Consider the following 15858-nt stretch of genomic DNA (forward strand, 5'->3'; position numbering starts at 1 on the left):
ATTCCATCTGAGCTCTTTCTCCTTCATTAACCACCCTGGTGCCTCAAAGTCCCTTTTGTTAGTCCTTGGGCTTCTCTCCCCCAGCTTCATTGCTGTCAGCCTGCACTATCAGAACTGAGTATTGCAATTGGAGGGCCAAACCCAGACCAGGGACCTTCCCTGACCTGAGCCCCAGGGAGGCAGTAGATTTCCTTGTGGGTTGAGTATGATCAGCATATCAGGCCCTCTGTTCTCCTCAGAAGGGAGTCACCTATGACAGTTACCAGTCTTTTATTCTTAGCAGAGGCAGTCTTGAGGCATGGTGTTGACTGACTTGCCCTAGACAGCCCTCTGGAATTGATATTGCAAAAGCCACTAGAAACTTGTAAAATCAGGCAGAGGACAAGAGTAAAGTGCAAGAAAGATTTCTTAACACTAAAGGGTACGAAGAGGGACAGAGTTCGGTAACACAGAACAGCAAATGTTGCATCTATTCTCCTCATCTGTGAACTCCACTGAAATAGTTCATTGTATAAATTCAAAAAATTTGTTTACACCTTCCTTTTTTTCTTCCTTGATGTAGTACTAGTGAAATAATTACTCTACTATATATTTTGCTATGTGATGTAGGTGTTAACAACATAGCTACAGCATGAAAATGTGCGTCAATTATATTGCTTATACTTTGTTTAATTATAGTACCTGCTGTGTACTTGTTGACAGTACAGCTTGTTTCTGAAACAACTACACTTCTATGTTTTGCAGAGTGAGCTGGGTGTGAGATTGCTTAACCTCAGCAACTTGGTTTATTTCATTACAATGTCTTTTATTCCCTGTGAGGTGAAATAGGAAGAATTTTGGGCACTGTGATGCTATTTGTGAGATAAAAGATCCTTTTCTTTTTTTTTTTTTTTTCTTAATAAAACTTGAGCTAAAGACCAGTGTAATTGAACTTGTTTATCAGAGAAATATTACATTTTCAATTATTTTTTATACCAGTTCATGTGTGCAGTAAGAAGGTATTCTGTATCAATACATAAGGTTTTGTGGGCATGTCTAACTCTGAAATCTAGTTTTATTTTGTTATTATTTATATTCTGAAGCATCCATAGTGATCAGACTACTGAGGCAGGCAGCTACGTTTGCTAGCATTGGTTTAGTAAATGGCTTGAAATATGATCCTATTTTAAGTTATTTTAAAACGCAATGTATTGTCTGTATTTCTTTTAAAATGAGTGCATTCAGCTGAGGTTCTTATAGCTTTTTTTTGTTTTTTTTTTTGTTTTTTTTGTTTGTTAGCAAGCTGAGTACAGGAAGGTATAAAAGATTGCCAAGTTCTCTTATGTAAGTACTTCTATATTAAAGATAGTAGGAAATATATCATAAATTCATAGAATGGCTTGAGTTGGAAGGGACCTTAAGAGACATCTAGCTCCAAATCCCTTACCATGGGCGCAGACACCTCCCACAAAATCAGGTTTTTCAGAGTCCCATCCAGGCTGGCCTTGAACACCTCCAGGGATGAGGCATCCATAGCTTCTCTGGGAAACCTGTTCCAATGCTTCATCACCCTCTGAGTGAAAAATTTCAGCCTGATATCTAATCTGAATCTCCTTCTTTTAGTTTAAAGCCATCACTCCTTGTTTTATCATTACATTCTCTGATGGAGGAGTCTCTCTCCAGCTTTTTGTAGACCCCTTTGGGTACTGGAATGCTGTTGTAAAGTTTCTCTGGAGGCTCCTTAAGGCTGAATGATGCCAACTTCTACAACCCATCTTCCTAGAAGTTCCCCAGCTTGTTTGTATAAAACTGATTTAGTAAAAATAAAAGCATGAACACAGTTAAAAAGTTAAAACTACTAGCTCTGTGCTCTGGGGCTTCTGATCCTCTATCAGGATGGATGTAGTCCATCCACTTTCAGCAAATCTGCATGGAGCTAAAGGTGGATAGAGGGGAAAGCAGGAGTGATGATGCCAGTACTAAAAATAGCTAGTTGTTTCCATGTTAAGCCAGGGGTTCTCAAAAATGAGGTTGAGAAGCTGCTGTTTTGGGGTGTGGTAAGGATGTTGTTTGTTGGTTGTTTTTGTGGTTGTTTTTCTTTTAGAAGCTTCAGTCTGATTTGTAGTTGCTAATTTAAAATGATCTATTTTCAAAATCAAGAAACCCTTAACATAAACAAACAAAAAAAGCTGTAGGCTCACTTGGATGCCTCAGGCAAAATGTACAAGGATATAGAGCTTTTTAGTTGTCTGGATTTGATAGTACTGGCACCATCTATTGGTCTTTTCCAGTGAAATCAGTTTATGTTTTGAGTTCAGTCTCTCAAACATCATGATATCCACAGCCACATAGGTACCCATAAAATAAATAAAAATCACCATTTACAGTGGAAAGTACTAGGAATAAATCTTATTTACCTGCTTATGTCATATTTCCAGACAGCTGTTAATCTTCAGTTAATCTTCCTTGCTTGTTTAATAACAGCTTTTGCTGTCCAAAATTATACAGACAAAAAGAAGGAAAGCAGTCCTACTCAAATCCTAATCAAATCAAAGAACAATAGTCTTTCTGCCTTTCTTAATAAAATATCTGAGAAGGGAGAACAGTCTGTACAATGGTAGAACATACTTCTATCCTGTTAGTTTTGCAGCTTAAAGACCAGATATCCCTTTTCAGTTTGTGAAGTTTTTACTGGGGAGCATCAGGGTGCTTAGAGGCTGAAACTGGAAGAGAGGCTTTGCTTTGTTTTAAACATTTACAGGGCATCCAGCAACTAGTCCCTGGATGGAATAGTTTATAATATAGGCAGAAGTAAGCCTTTAACATCAGTAATTTCTCACCAAAGATGGCAGTGGCATAATGATTTCTGAACAAAATTCAGCTACCTTAAATCAATTGCCCTCTGGTCTGCAGTTCAACAGCCATATTAATATTGATACCTTACTGTTTTTCCTCTGAGGCACAGGACAAAGTATACATAAACTTGTTTGGAAGAACCTTTGTGTTGCTGGAAGCAAAATGCATCCATATAAATAACTATTACAGACTTGCTTATGCGCCTATTTTGTATATAAGGTTTCCCTTTTCCAACCCTCCATTTAAACAGAGCTTTATTTAGACACACAATTGCCTTCATCTGAGATTCAGAACACCATGTGATTTTCAACATTAGGGTGCAGGATGCTGTGTACTTAGGTGTAAGATAAAAATCTTTCAAAATTTACACTGTAGTAAATCATTGCTTTATTTCTCTGTGGATGTTGCCCTATGTGTGGTTCATGATGCTGTTCTCATTGAGAGATCATTTAGGCAGTTCTTCCCAAATGTGGTGCTGGGTGTGTTGTTGTTGTTTGTGTTTTTTTTTCCTTCTGTGCCCTTCACCAAATTGTAGAAAAGACAGAACACAAGTGGCATCACCTGAAGATGCAGTAAAACTATTCAAGGCCACTTGTAGAGAACTGAGGAAAGGCTATGTAAGTGCTACCGAAAGCTTATGATTCTGCAACCCTGTATAGGAGAAATCTCTGAGCATTGGCTTTGCGCACTTCTCTGGACCAGAGAGGCAAGATTGTAATCACAAGCTTGGGAAACACTGTTTTTGCTTGAATTAAGTATTCCTTTGTCTGCAGTAGCCTGTAACAGATGAGTCTCTAGGTATAAATAGCCTCTGTGGCAAGTAATTCCTGTACTTACCGTGAGAGAAGATAGTGGGATGCTTTTCTGCGTCCAGTGGATCTCATGGATCAATGACCATGTTTCTTGTGCAGCCAAGTGAAAAGTAGTGCTTTATCACATCAAATAGATTACAGTCTGCAAAATAATATTGTAGAGTGTTTTTTTGTTTTTTGTTTTTTTGTTTTTTGTTTTTATCAGAGGAGAAAACCCAGTTTTCATGACATCCTGAAGGAATCCGCAAATCCTCTATTTTTCACAGACAGGTGCTTTAGGCACACTGTGATCTGTACAGTTATACCACCAGGATTTGGTCCCACAGTCCCAGTTCATAAATATCTTTGCCTAGAAATCAGATAGCAGCGTTTGCAGGTGTGAGTCATTAGTGCAGGAGACACAATGATGTGTGGAATAAGCATGGCTCACATCCAAACCAGCCCACACACTTTCATCAGCACCTTGAACTCTGCAGCACAGACAAAAATCGAATTTTTCAAGTCAGTCTGTTACAGCCTACCCAGTCCTAAAACTCAAACGTGCAGTAATAGGCAACACAGTGCTTTTCCTCAAGCTCTGTCAGCCAGCAGTGCTCAAAAGGCAGTTATTATGGCAGTTATTAAGGAAGATATTATGCTAGTGTTTTATTTTTTTGCCACAATTTGAACTGAATAGATGAACATCCCTTCTTCCCCAAAATATTTATTCTTGATTCTTTTTATTTCTTTTAATGTGAGAGATGACATTCTTTGTCACATTTTTTCAGTAACAAAGACCTTGGACTTCTTAGTGTTATCACTGCCAGGTTAAAAAGAAACAAACAAAAAAACCCTTTTGAATTAGTGGCAAGAAGACATTTACAATCCAAGCTTATATTGTTTGGCAAGGTAGCTATTAATTTTCCTAGTGAATCTTACTCATACCATTAGACATCCAGGTTGTAGTATCCGTACTGTTGCTACAGTTTCTTTGAATTTGCAATATGCAAGCATGTGTTTTAACTTTTTTAGCCTGAAACCCCAGGCTAATCCTTAAATACATGCTAATTTCTTTTAAGCATAATGAAAAATAAAGTCATTTTTGGTTTCTATCACAAATTCTGACCTCAGCTGATTTTTAGGCATTTTTGATAGTCATGTTGCAGCAGTAATCAGAAACCTTGTAAGATCTCAGATGGAGCTATGCGCTTTCATTGGAATGAAGGCTCAATGGAGAACCCAGAAAAAAAGGTGTAAAAAGACTGAAATGAGAAGTGTGTTTTGGAGCTTTTTTGAATAAGAGCCCAACAGATGTTAAAGCTGCAATCTGTAAGTCTGCGTATTAGAAACTACACTTGTAGGTTCTAAAAAATTAGTGAAGTACTCAAACTCTTATTTTGTTTTATTTTTAAAAGTTTGTGAGCTGATAGTGGAATTAGTTAATAGTATTCATCTCCCTGACTGCAAAGTTAATGGAGTCTATAAGGAAGAAATCAGCAAGTTCCAGTGGAGCACTTATCAGAAGGTGCTGTTACCAAAGAGAATTCCAGTTGTCATCAGAGAAAGGCAAACAGAAGATATTTAATTCAGGAAAACATCTGACTTACCTCTAACTGGTCTGGTATCTCATGTCTAAAGAGGACTCTGGGCAATTGAATTCAAAAAGTTAAGTTGGTGTTTTTGTTTGGTTTGCTTTAAGCTAGAATGAAAGAGAGAAGTGAATTATTTCTCAAGTAAAAACAAGGTTTTATTCTGAAATGGGTATGTTTGCAATATTGCAAATTGAGTAATTGTTTATCTTCCTAAGTTGCACATTTTACTATTTTCTGGATAATCCTTTTTCTCTCTATGGGTGTTCTTTTCTTATTTTTGCACTTGAAGTAAAGATTTATTAAAAACAAACAAAAAAACCTGAAACCAGATGAGTTTAGATCACTTTCTTCTACAACTGTCTCTAAATCTTACAAAAACATTTGCATATATTTGTCTTGCTTGTTGTCACTGAAATTATGATTAGTATTCAAAGTTCTGTGCAGAACTGTGATGTCTTCCTTTCCTGTTTCTATTGGACATGCTTGCTCATGGGCAAAAGAGCAAGGTGTGAGATATGGGTGTTCTGATAGATGTAGAACAGGTAGAGAAAGCAGAAAATGTCAAAGTGATCAGGCTGTCTAGCAGATTACATGGCTTCACAGAAATCCTGTTAATATTTATGCTCAGCTTCTTCCGACTGGCATCTGTCTGGAAAGGGTGAAATATATTTTAATGTCAGTCTGCCTTCTATGAAATTGATACTGCCTGAGTTGATGAAAATGTCCTTCAGGCATCAACTACATTTCTACACCCTTAGAGAAGACAAAATTCTGTAAATTATAACCACACAAACCCAAGTGAAAATGTCAGAGGTATTACTGCAAGCTCATAGTGATACAGATGAGAGCAGTATTTGGTTTGTGTCCTTTTCTGCTGTTTCTTTAAGCTGTGCCTGTAATGAAAAAAAAGTAGATAATATAACTGCTCAACACATTTAAGTAGTTTTATTTTAAAAGAACTTTTTATATATGTGTACTCTGTGATGGCCTTTCAAAAGCTCCCTTCATTTTAAATGGCTTTTTTTTCCTCTTGTGATTTAAAAAATTATTCCATTGCCTCAGAAGTATATTAGTTTTCATCTGCCCCTAACTGAGTAGTTGCTAACCTTAGACTACAAAGAATTATACTGACTAGAGTTTATAGATACTTTCCTTCTAGCAAACATTCTGTCACTTGGATGGAAGCTGTTCTAAAGAAATGTTATGTATGTACACTTCTCTTTTCATATACAAGCTCAACATGAGGGTGTGTGAGCTGCTTTTATTAAACAGCTTTGTAGGCTTTATTCCACTACTTCACGTGAAGTGTTAACACTCGTAATATGATGGGCAGAAATTACACTACATATGGTAAGTAATTAGGCCTGAAAATACCTTAATATAAACTAATGCAGAATATTGAATTAGCGTGGTCACATTGAGATCACAGCATTGTCGAGTTTGTCCAAATGCATAATCAGTTCTTCTGGTGTAATAGTCTAGGTACTTTTACTTTATGACAAAAAGGGAAGATATTGCATTTTTTACAAAATAGGAAAATAAACTGAAAATGCACTATATTTCTTAACTATTTTTTATTTCAAGCAATGGAAATAAGAACAGGAGCACCTTTCTCTGAATAAGTACATGGAGAGCAGGCAAAGCATCACCATTATAAAGTCCCATGAAGTTCAGTAGCAATGATTAATCATTAGATATACACAAAGTGAAAAAAGTCAAACATCGAATACCACTGGCAATTTTTCCAGTGTTCTGGAGGAACTTAACTAAATAACATAAAATGTCAAAAATACAATGTAATTTTGTTTAGTAGTCATGCTTCTGTGTATCATGAAAGTTCAACAAGGTGAATAAATACAGAGGAATCTCAGTGGGAAGAGAGATGGTGTGGTAAAAGCAATGGTCCCTTATGCTATTATGTTGACCTTTCTCCTGTTTCCACTTCATCTTTTTCCATCTGGGTGTAAAGCTTTTTAGCCTATAAAATAATGGAAATGTTGTGGTTGGTAGGAGTAATGTAAGGGAATACATAAGGAACTGTAGTTAGTGTTGAGTCTCTTGCTGTCTTTTAAGCTATTACCGAATATCTCTTTCATTTTCACAAGAAGACTTCAAATGTTCTTCTGTGAAAACAGAAGCAACCCTTTCCATCCCCTTTGGAGTAATGCTCCAAACAACGGGTAGTCAGGGTAGCTAAACTTAATTCCTCCCTGCTAAAATTTAACCCAGGAAATCTGGTTGGTTTTTGTGTGAGGCTTTTGTATTCCCTTTGGGACTTCAGCCAGGGGGGAGGACTTCTACTGAGCCTGCCTGCTTCTCTAAAGCAGGAACTCAGTGTGGCAAAGGATCAGGCTTCTGCAGTCAGCTCTTGCAGAAATATTCTCTCTGTTAAAGTCTCGTATGAAAAAAAAAATTACTGTTTGTGTAACTTTTTCTCCAAAATCACAAGACTCCTTTTGAAGTATATGACAGAAGAATAGAAACAGAGTAATATTGCTGTGATGTCAGTGAGGGCTGCTATTTATAGATGAGCTAAGTTCTTTTTTTGGTTAAACTGCACACAGTATTTATGCAGAAATTGGATTACATTTTGCTCACAACTCACAGGAATGCAAACCTGCACTCTGACTCGAAAGATAATTTAATTTGTAAGAAAGGTGAAAGGCATCTTTATTCAGTCTTGATGAAAGCCAACAGTCTGTAGAAATGGTTTTCTGTGTGTACACTCCAGTACTTTAAGACTGCTGAGTGTATGAGTATACCTAGTTCTCATTTTTTATGAGTTTGGAGTTGGTAACTAAATTGTAAGAAGAACCTGAAAATTACATTCTCAGTGAGTGTATATGGAATTTACTTATTTTTATTCAATACCATTTAATTATCATTATAGGTTATTATCTATAGTTACCTGCCAGAGATCAGGCACATGAAGCAGTCTGGCAAGGCAAAACAGAAATCTGCAATTATGTTAAATGAAAAATTAACTTCAAAGTGATTTCTGTTAATCCTTCTATGCAGATTTAAAGTTCTGATCTGGAGCTCTTTTTTCAACAGTGATAGTGTCAGTCTTCACTGCTTCTTATTTTACAGTACCAACATCTTAGTCGTATGCAGTGACGTTTAAAAAGCTTTTAAACTACATCTTTGAGCAGGTGGGGTCCAGTGATTCAGGCACGGTGGAAACCAGGAGCTTTTCCCTAATTTTTATAAAGTCTTTTTTTGTGACCTTCTTCATCTCCATAGATAAATCAGTTAATCTTTCTTTGGCTCGGTTTTCCTGTCTCCAGAAGAAAATTATGACATAATATTGCTGCTGTAAAACTTCACTGCTTGTCTTCCAAAGTGCTTTGACATGCTGAGATTTAAGACACTGCAAAACTGCCTGCCAGTGCTCTTACACAATGGATGTGAGCTCCCACGCCTGGGGACCAGTCTCTGGTGGCTAATCTTCAAACAGCAGAGAGCAGCCAGGCACTAACACCCCCTCTTGTCTCTTTGGAAAACATTAAGCAGGTAAAAGAGTGAACCCTGTTGATTATTAGGGTGATGGTATAATTTGAATGCATCAAAGATTACTGACTTTCAGTCTTTGAAGGACAGAAAGTTAATTGCTGAGTAGGTATTGCAGACTTGAGGACATCAGTGTCTGTTCATTCATGTTATTTCATATGAACTAATAAAATCTGCCTACCACTTCTCTTATCAGGCTTTGCCACAAAGGAAGATGCACTGCCATCTTTCAAAACCAATGGATGGGAACACTGGAAACAATTTTTCTGTTGATTTAATGAAATTCTGACTGTATGTGGTTGTATATGCATGGTGCATACCCGTACCATCCAGAAAGCCCTTGCAGTGTGTTGTCTCCATGGCTTTCATAATACAGAAGCATGGAGGTTCACTGGTTTGATCGTATTATGCTAGTTCTGCAGTTCTCGCTTAGGCTGCTCACAAGGTGTCTTTTTTCTAGCTTTCAAGTTTTGCTGTGCCTTTGCCAAGCTCCAGGACTGAATGCTGTTTGTCAGGCATGAGGCTTACAGGTGCTTATACTGTGACTGCAGTGCTCCTTCTGGCAATGCTCTTTTATCTTTGACTGCCACCCTTACACTTCCTTATTTTCTGCACATCTAGTTTTAATAGAACCACTTTTCTCTGATCCTCCTCTTGTCCCTGATTTTCCTGTTGGAAATCCTGTCTTAATATCACGTATTGAATAACTAAAGGGTAGCTTAAAAGAGCTTGCTGGGATAGAGATTTTTACTGGGCATCACTGATGTAGTATGTGTCAAAGAGGGAAAAACTTCTGATGAAAATAGAATGATTTCTAAGAATATAAGACCACAAGATTTGATCATAGAATAGTAGCCATTTTATTGTTTGAACTGTTTGAATTTTGGGTAGCATCCTAGTCTAGCAGAAATACTTTCATGGATCAGTTTTATCTACAGCAACAGCATTTCACATGAGATATTCTGTGGAAATTTACAACACAATTTATTGTTGTTTTTTTTCCCCACTGTATAACAACTACTAAATTCAGTGTGATGTTAAAGTGTTTAAATGTGTCTTATATATTTCTAAGAATAGTTTTAATAGACTCTGACAATGCTTTTGTGTGTATGACAGCAAATTCAGTATGGCTTGTTTAGATTTTTTTGAGCTTTGTCTCCTGCTGGCGATGGAAGGTATGAATAACATTTAGCTGCAAAATGGCTGGGACATGAAGCCTAAAAATTTCTGCCAGAAAAGTGAAATAGGATTAGTAGCTGTGACACAATGTGTAATCTTACAGGGGTCTCACTGTAAAACAAAGTAGATGTGTTCATTTGTTTCCTCACCTCACGTCTGAGGTGCCTTGCATAAGAGAGATGAATTTTGTGCTGTAGAAACTGGAAGGCTGTGAGGAGGGCTGGAAAGGGTCAGAGCTGAGGCCGAACCCATCCACGCTGTACTTGTGCCCTCCCCAGCCCCTTGGCTCTGTGTGCAGTAGTATCCCAGTGCTGCGGCTCATGAGGATGGTGACCTACATAGAAGTCAGGTTTTAAAACTGCAATAAGTCTGTTCCCGCAGGCAACGTGTGTTGTAATCTGTCTGGTGACGCAGTTATCTAGTTTGAATGTGTGCCAGTAATTATATGAGGCAGCCAAGCACAGAGATAGTGCTGAAGAAATGCTCCTGTGCTCCTTTTCAGGCTGTTCACAGCCACCAATTCTATGTTTTGATGGTCAGCTTTACAAGGCAGAGATGGTGCCATCTGTTTGTGAGCATTAGGGCATTCTTACGGCACCACATAAATAGCCACACATGATCAAATTTTTTTTAAAAGGAGGAAAAAAACACTAGGGTAATAGAAAATTGATTCAGGAGCCTCTGTAGGTTCATGGATGCATACAGAAGCTTGTGAGCTGAGCTGAGTTTGTATGCCTATAATTCATGGGGTGTCTCTACCAAGCTAAGGTTTGGTCCGTGCTTGGAATGGGAAAATAATTTTGAAAACCATTTCTGGAATCTGAAAACCTAGGTGACGATCAGGTTTTTATCAGAAGCATGGGTAGCCAGGCACTGCAGAGTTGGCAGAAGGCAATGGAGTTTGACTAAGCACTTGTGCTTAACCATTTTACAACTGATTTTAGTTTCACATTTTCAGAATTCAGTAAAATATTTTATTCACTGAACCTATTTTTAATGCTTCAGGAAATGTTTCAAGGGGCAGCTGGCTTCCCTGGCTTGTTTTTAAGTATATTCATAAAACATTTCCAACTTTAATGTAAAAATATTTACTTTACAGGGTTATTTTTCTCTCTCTAGGAAGTCGCAATTTCCTTGCTTCCCCCTCAGCTTCACCAAATAAACTGTATAAAAAGATGTGCCTTCTCCGACCTCTGAAGATGAAAGTTGAACCAGACAAACCTTCACTGAGAGTTTAACCTGTAGTTTGTGTCAGATTGAGTGCTCCAGCCTTACTGAGAGGCTTCTTATCTCCATCATATATCCAAATTGCTATCTTTTTTGATAACAGACAGATGGATGCATGGAGCATGTTGATATTCCTGAGTTAGATTGTATCCATCAAATAGTTATGGCACTGGGTGCTCTCTGAGAATGCTTAGTGCAGGCAAAACAGCCTGTGGGGGAGGCAAGGTAAATGTCATTGCGTTTCGCTGAAGCTGAATTCAGGGCTGCTTTCCAGCCAGCAGCATGAAGCTAGCACTTTTACCACTGCAGTGTGCTGCCATTGCAGCACTGGCTGTTTTTCATGTTTAGCAAATAACTTTCTGCATTGCAGGTCTGCATGTGTGCAGCTTTCTTGTCTCTGTTGTTAAAAATAAAAAGATACATTGAGATCTGCAAATTACATTTCATACTGGTTTGCAGTTGATGTAGAGCTTGTACTCTTTGAGAAAATTGAATACCAAGGTTAGGAAACTACAGGCTTTTTGTACCTTTTCACAAAATGAACGTTTCAAAACTTCATTACCCACAGGGCACCCAATTAGAAAATAGCCTTATTTCAAATTTTGAAAGTAGGAGCTAGCAGAGAGATTTTCTTGGGCAGCAGAAAGAGGAATTGTCCATTCAGTAAGGCATCATCTTCCCCAGGCTGTGTGATGAAGGATAATTTGTTGTGCTCTGAGCCTTGGCATTGTTAGAAGGAGCTTGGCCTGGTCCTGCCTGTTTCTAATGATAATAATGATAATAAGGTTTATATCATGTATGGAGTTGCTATGACCCTCAAGACCAGATCACCACAGAAACTCCTTATTTTAGCAGTTAAGAGAAACACTGCTATCTATCTTATAAATTTAAATTCTGTCTATACCTTGGCACCATTGAAAAGCCAGATGAAAGGCTAATGTGTGCTACATCTCAAAGCATTAGGGTAGCTGTCCCAACACTGACAATTGTGAAGCCAGATACTGAACTTATGGTCTATGAAATCATTATTATGAACAGAGGAACGATATGGAAGACTGTATTCTGAAATTCTGAGTGAGAAATTGTGCTCTTCATCTGCATTTCAGAACTGATGCCATAAAAAAACAATGAAATAAGTGCACGTATATTTGTAGCCTTCTTGTCCTTGATGTTAATACAGTAGTATTTTGTAATGCTTTGTGCTTCCAAATATCAAGCTATTGCTTCAATAGTTGTTACTTTGGGCACAACAGATGAAAAATGTGTGGGGATACTAAAGCCACTGGAATATATTTTTCTGCAGGAAGAAAAAAGTAATGGTGGTCAGGGCGGCCACTTGATCTCACTGTTTTATTTTTTCCAGAAAAGATGCATTGTCTTCAGACCTTGGCTAAAAATGTTAATTGGTTGCACAATAAAATATTGCAGCTTCCAGTGCTTATGATGTTTGTTCCCTTGCTATTTGTGTTTTTTGTACTCCTGGTATAAGATATCCCTTAACAAACTAATAAAATTTAGAAATGGAGAAGATGAGATACTGAATTAATGCTTATTGCTTTACGTTCTTTCTGTAGAGAGTTTCTTGCCCTGATAAAATATTGAACATTTTGTGAATGAATACAACTTTTTAGCTTTTGTATGCCAGTTGAAGCAGCTGTAGTTGCTGAGGGTTTTGTGCTTGCTGCACTATTAAGTATGAGAAAATGTGTCAGGTTACCTGGCCCTTCTATGCCCAAGTAATTCACAATATAATGTTGTTAATCTGCAGTTATCTGAATGCCTTCTATTTGGCACCAGAACAAATAGCTGTCTCTTCCAGCATCTCAGTAGGTTCATTAAATTAGGTTGTTATTTGGATTGAACATTACTTTAATAAAATATACTATTATAAATTTACTGATTTGTTTGTTAATATGCTGCAAGGTACTGTGATGAGTCATTACAGCTAATCTTATTTGCTAGAATAAATGAACAAGATATATCTGGTGAAGCTATATTCCTGATGTTTTCATGTTCTATTTGCTTTCTTAGCAATTTGCTTTGTTTAATAAATTTGCGGGCTCTTCTCCTTTCATTAGTCCAAATTAAATATGGAAGGAAATTTCCTTTCAGGTACACTACGTTTTCCTTCCAAAATATTTTTTTTAATCTCCCTTAGGCAAAGGGAAATAATTTTATGTTTTTGAAAGTGAATATGAACTGGTTTTTTTTTTTTCCACAAATCCCATACATGTTTTGTGCATTAGTATAATTGAAACATGTGGCATACTCCAGGTATAGTGTGGCCGTCAGTGATACCTCTAAAAGTTCCAGCATCATTTAGGCTTTACTGTACAATAAAACAATTTTGTAAAGCCTCTGAAGAGTTTGTGTGTCCTGCCCAGTGCTACAGAAAGAACTGCAGGCAAGGAAAAAGAAAACAGCTCCTACTTGACAAGATCATCTCTCAGAGGCAAATTAAAATAACCGTGTGTGTTATCTGTGTCCATTGTGGCAATGTGCTGTGTAACAGTGTATCTACGACCAGCTATCATCTGTCTTTTCTATATGATTTAGACTTCTACCTAATTTATTTGCTGTTATCAAAAATCAATGCTACATTACCAAAGCACGTGGACTGTGCTTTTATGTTATTATAAGTAAAATGCTTCTATTTAAGGAGCCATAGTAATAATCAGCAGGAAGGGAAATAGAATTACAGTGCATTGCTATTCTGTAATGCAATGTGTTGGAGCACCAAAAGGTCTCTAATAGCATACCCATAACTTCAAGTCTGGAAGAAAGGGTGTTATGTGCCATTTCCTCTGCTCTTTCTATTTCCTCGGTTCTTTCGTGGGTTCCCTTCTGAGGGAAAATGCCCAAAGGGAATCTAGCATAACAGTAACAGCTCATTACAGTGTGTGGCTCAGGCAGAGGAGAGTTTGGTATTGTTACTTAATTTGTTTGGATTGCCAACAGCTGTAACATCAGTAGGTTGGAGATGCTTGTAAACACTTCCTTTCTCTTAAAACATTGCAAAATAAATGAGAAAGCCATCTTGAGTACTTGAAGTCAAAATGTGATAAATGACTTCTACTCTACTCTGTAACATTACCATTAGAAATGTCTGTATTTGGAATGGTGTTACAGTTTGCCAAAGATTCTTTAGACAGCTGTTGCCCTTACAGTTCAGAAAGTGGGAAAGAGGAATGACAATATGGCAATTAGGGCAATTAGTACTAACTTTCACTTATTTTTATTAAATAAAAGAATATATATAGTCTCACTATGATATGTATTAATTAAGGCAGGTTTTTCTCACTTAAATTTTTTCTGCACTGTAGCTCTTCCTTGGTCATCTTTTACTTGGCTGTGGTGTTTAGTATTATTACAAGGAAATATAGATAGTTTTTGCTTAATTTTGTTTGTAAAATCTAAGTTGAAATAGGCAATATTATCTCAGAGGAGTTCTTATAAGAAAATCACCTTCAGTGACTGTGTTTCAGAATGTATCTTTCATTTCTTGTGCTCTTTCCTGCAGACCTGTTGTGATAGTTGACTTTTTAATTTCCAGTTTAATTTCTACCTTTCCACAAAAGTAAAGGTTTGTCAAATCTGAAGTGTATAATTCTTCTTTAGAGGGAACCATGGTGGAGGAAGACTAAAGTGTTTGCAAATTAGCAGTATAAGTGTCTGTAGTGTAAAGGCTAAAGTATGAAGTCTACACTTTCTCTGACAGAGTGGCAGCTGTGAAGGTGCAAAAGACAGAGGATGTGAAAATCATCTTAGAAAACTCAAAAACAAATTGAATAGACCAATAGTCTACAAAGCGTTTAAATAAGATGAAGTAGAACAGAAGTGGCTGCAGAGTGTTTTGGTTCTTCTGAGTGATTACAGCGCTTGGCTGTTATTTGTTGTTTTTTTCTTTTTCTTTTTTTTTCTTTTTTCTTTTTTTTTCCCCCTTAAGTAGTCTTAATAGTCTGCTTCCCTGAGCTAGCAATAACTTCCTAATTAAATGAAGCTTCAAAGACAAATGCCAGTTTTTCAATGCCAAAATTTCTCACGGGAGAGTACAGCTTGCAGTGGATCTCTCAGCTGACAAAGTCTGGTGAGAAGGTTAGCTGCTGTGACATTATTATTATTTTTTAATTGGAAAGGATCTTCCACTTACAAATTTCATTTATTTATGTATCTGATAACCAAAAAGGAGGAGGTCATACATATGACATGTGAAGATGATGAAGAAGAAGAAGAAATGATAAGTGTTAAAAATCAAACTGATATACTTCCCTTATGATGATACCATTTCAGTGCTTGCCTCATCAAGCATTTTGTTCATACGCATTACGGTCTATTGAAGCCTTATGTCTGCCCTTCCATATATTCTACAAACCACTCAATGATCTATTCTTTCACATCAGTTCAGGTATGCAGAGGAGCTTACTGTAAGCACAGAGTGCTCCAGCTCCTCTTCACTTGGAAAATGTTAAGGCTGTTCAGCAGATATAAAATCTACTTCCTACATTTTGATATGCTCTGCACTGACTGCTATAGGCTTGTTATTTTTCTGCAGCTTAAATATGTTGATCTTACTAGTCTTCGATGTATCAACATCCTTGTGAAAAGTGCCAATCCTACAGGTACTCAGGCGTTTTGAGTAGAACAGTTTGTATCACTTGGAGCCAGTCTAAGGTATGGTCATCTTGCATCTCAAAATATTTCCCAGTCCCTCCTGTGCAGTCTTT

The 15858-nt window shown here is 37.2% G+C and overlaps 1 protein-coding gene across 1 annotated transcript in view; it reads left to right on the forward strand.

The window, feature by feature from the left end:
• The window catches only part of PDE11A (phosphodiesterase 11A), a 118134-nt gene that overhangs the window by 37405 nt on the left and 64871 nt on the right, over window positions 1–15858 (forward strand). The window lies entirely within an intron of this gene.

Source organism: Coturnix japonica, chromosome 7 (genome assembly GCF_001577835.2).
Source record: "Coturnix japonica isolate 7356 chromosome 7, Coturnix japonica 2.1, whole genome shotgun sequence".
NCBI classification, from domain to species: Eukaryota; Metazoa; Chordata; class Aves; order Galliformes; family Phasianidae; genus Coturnix; species Coturnix japonica.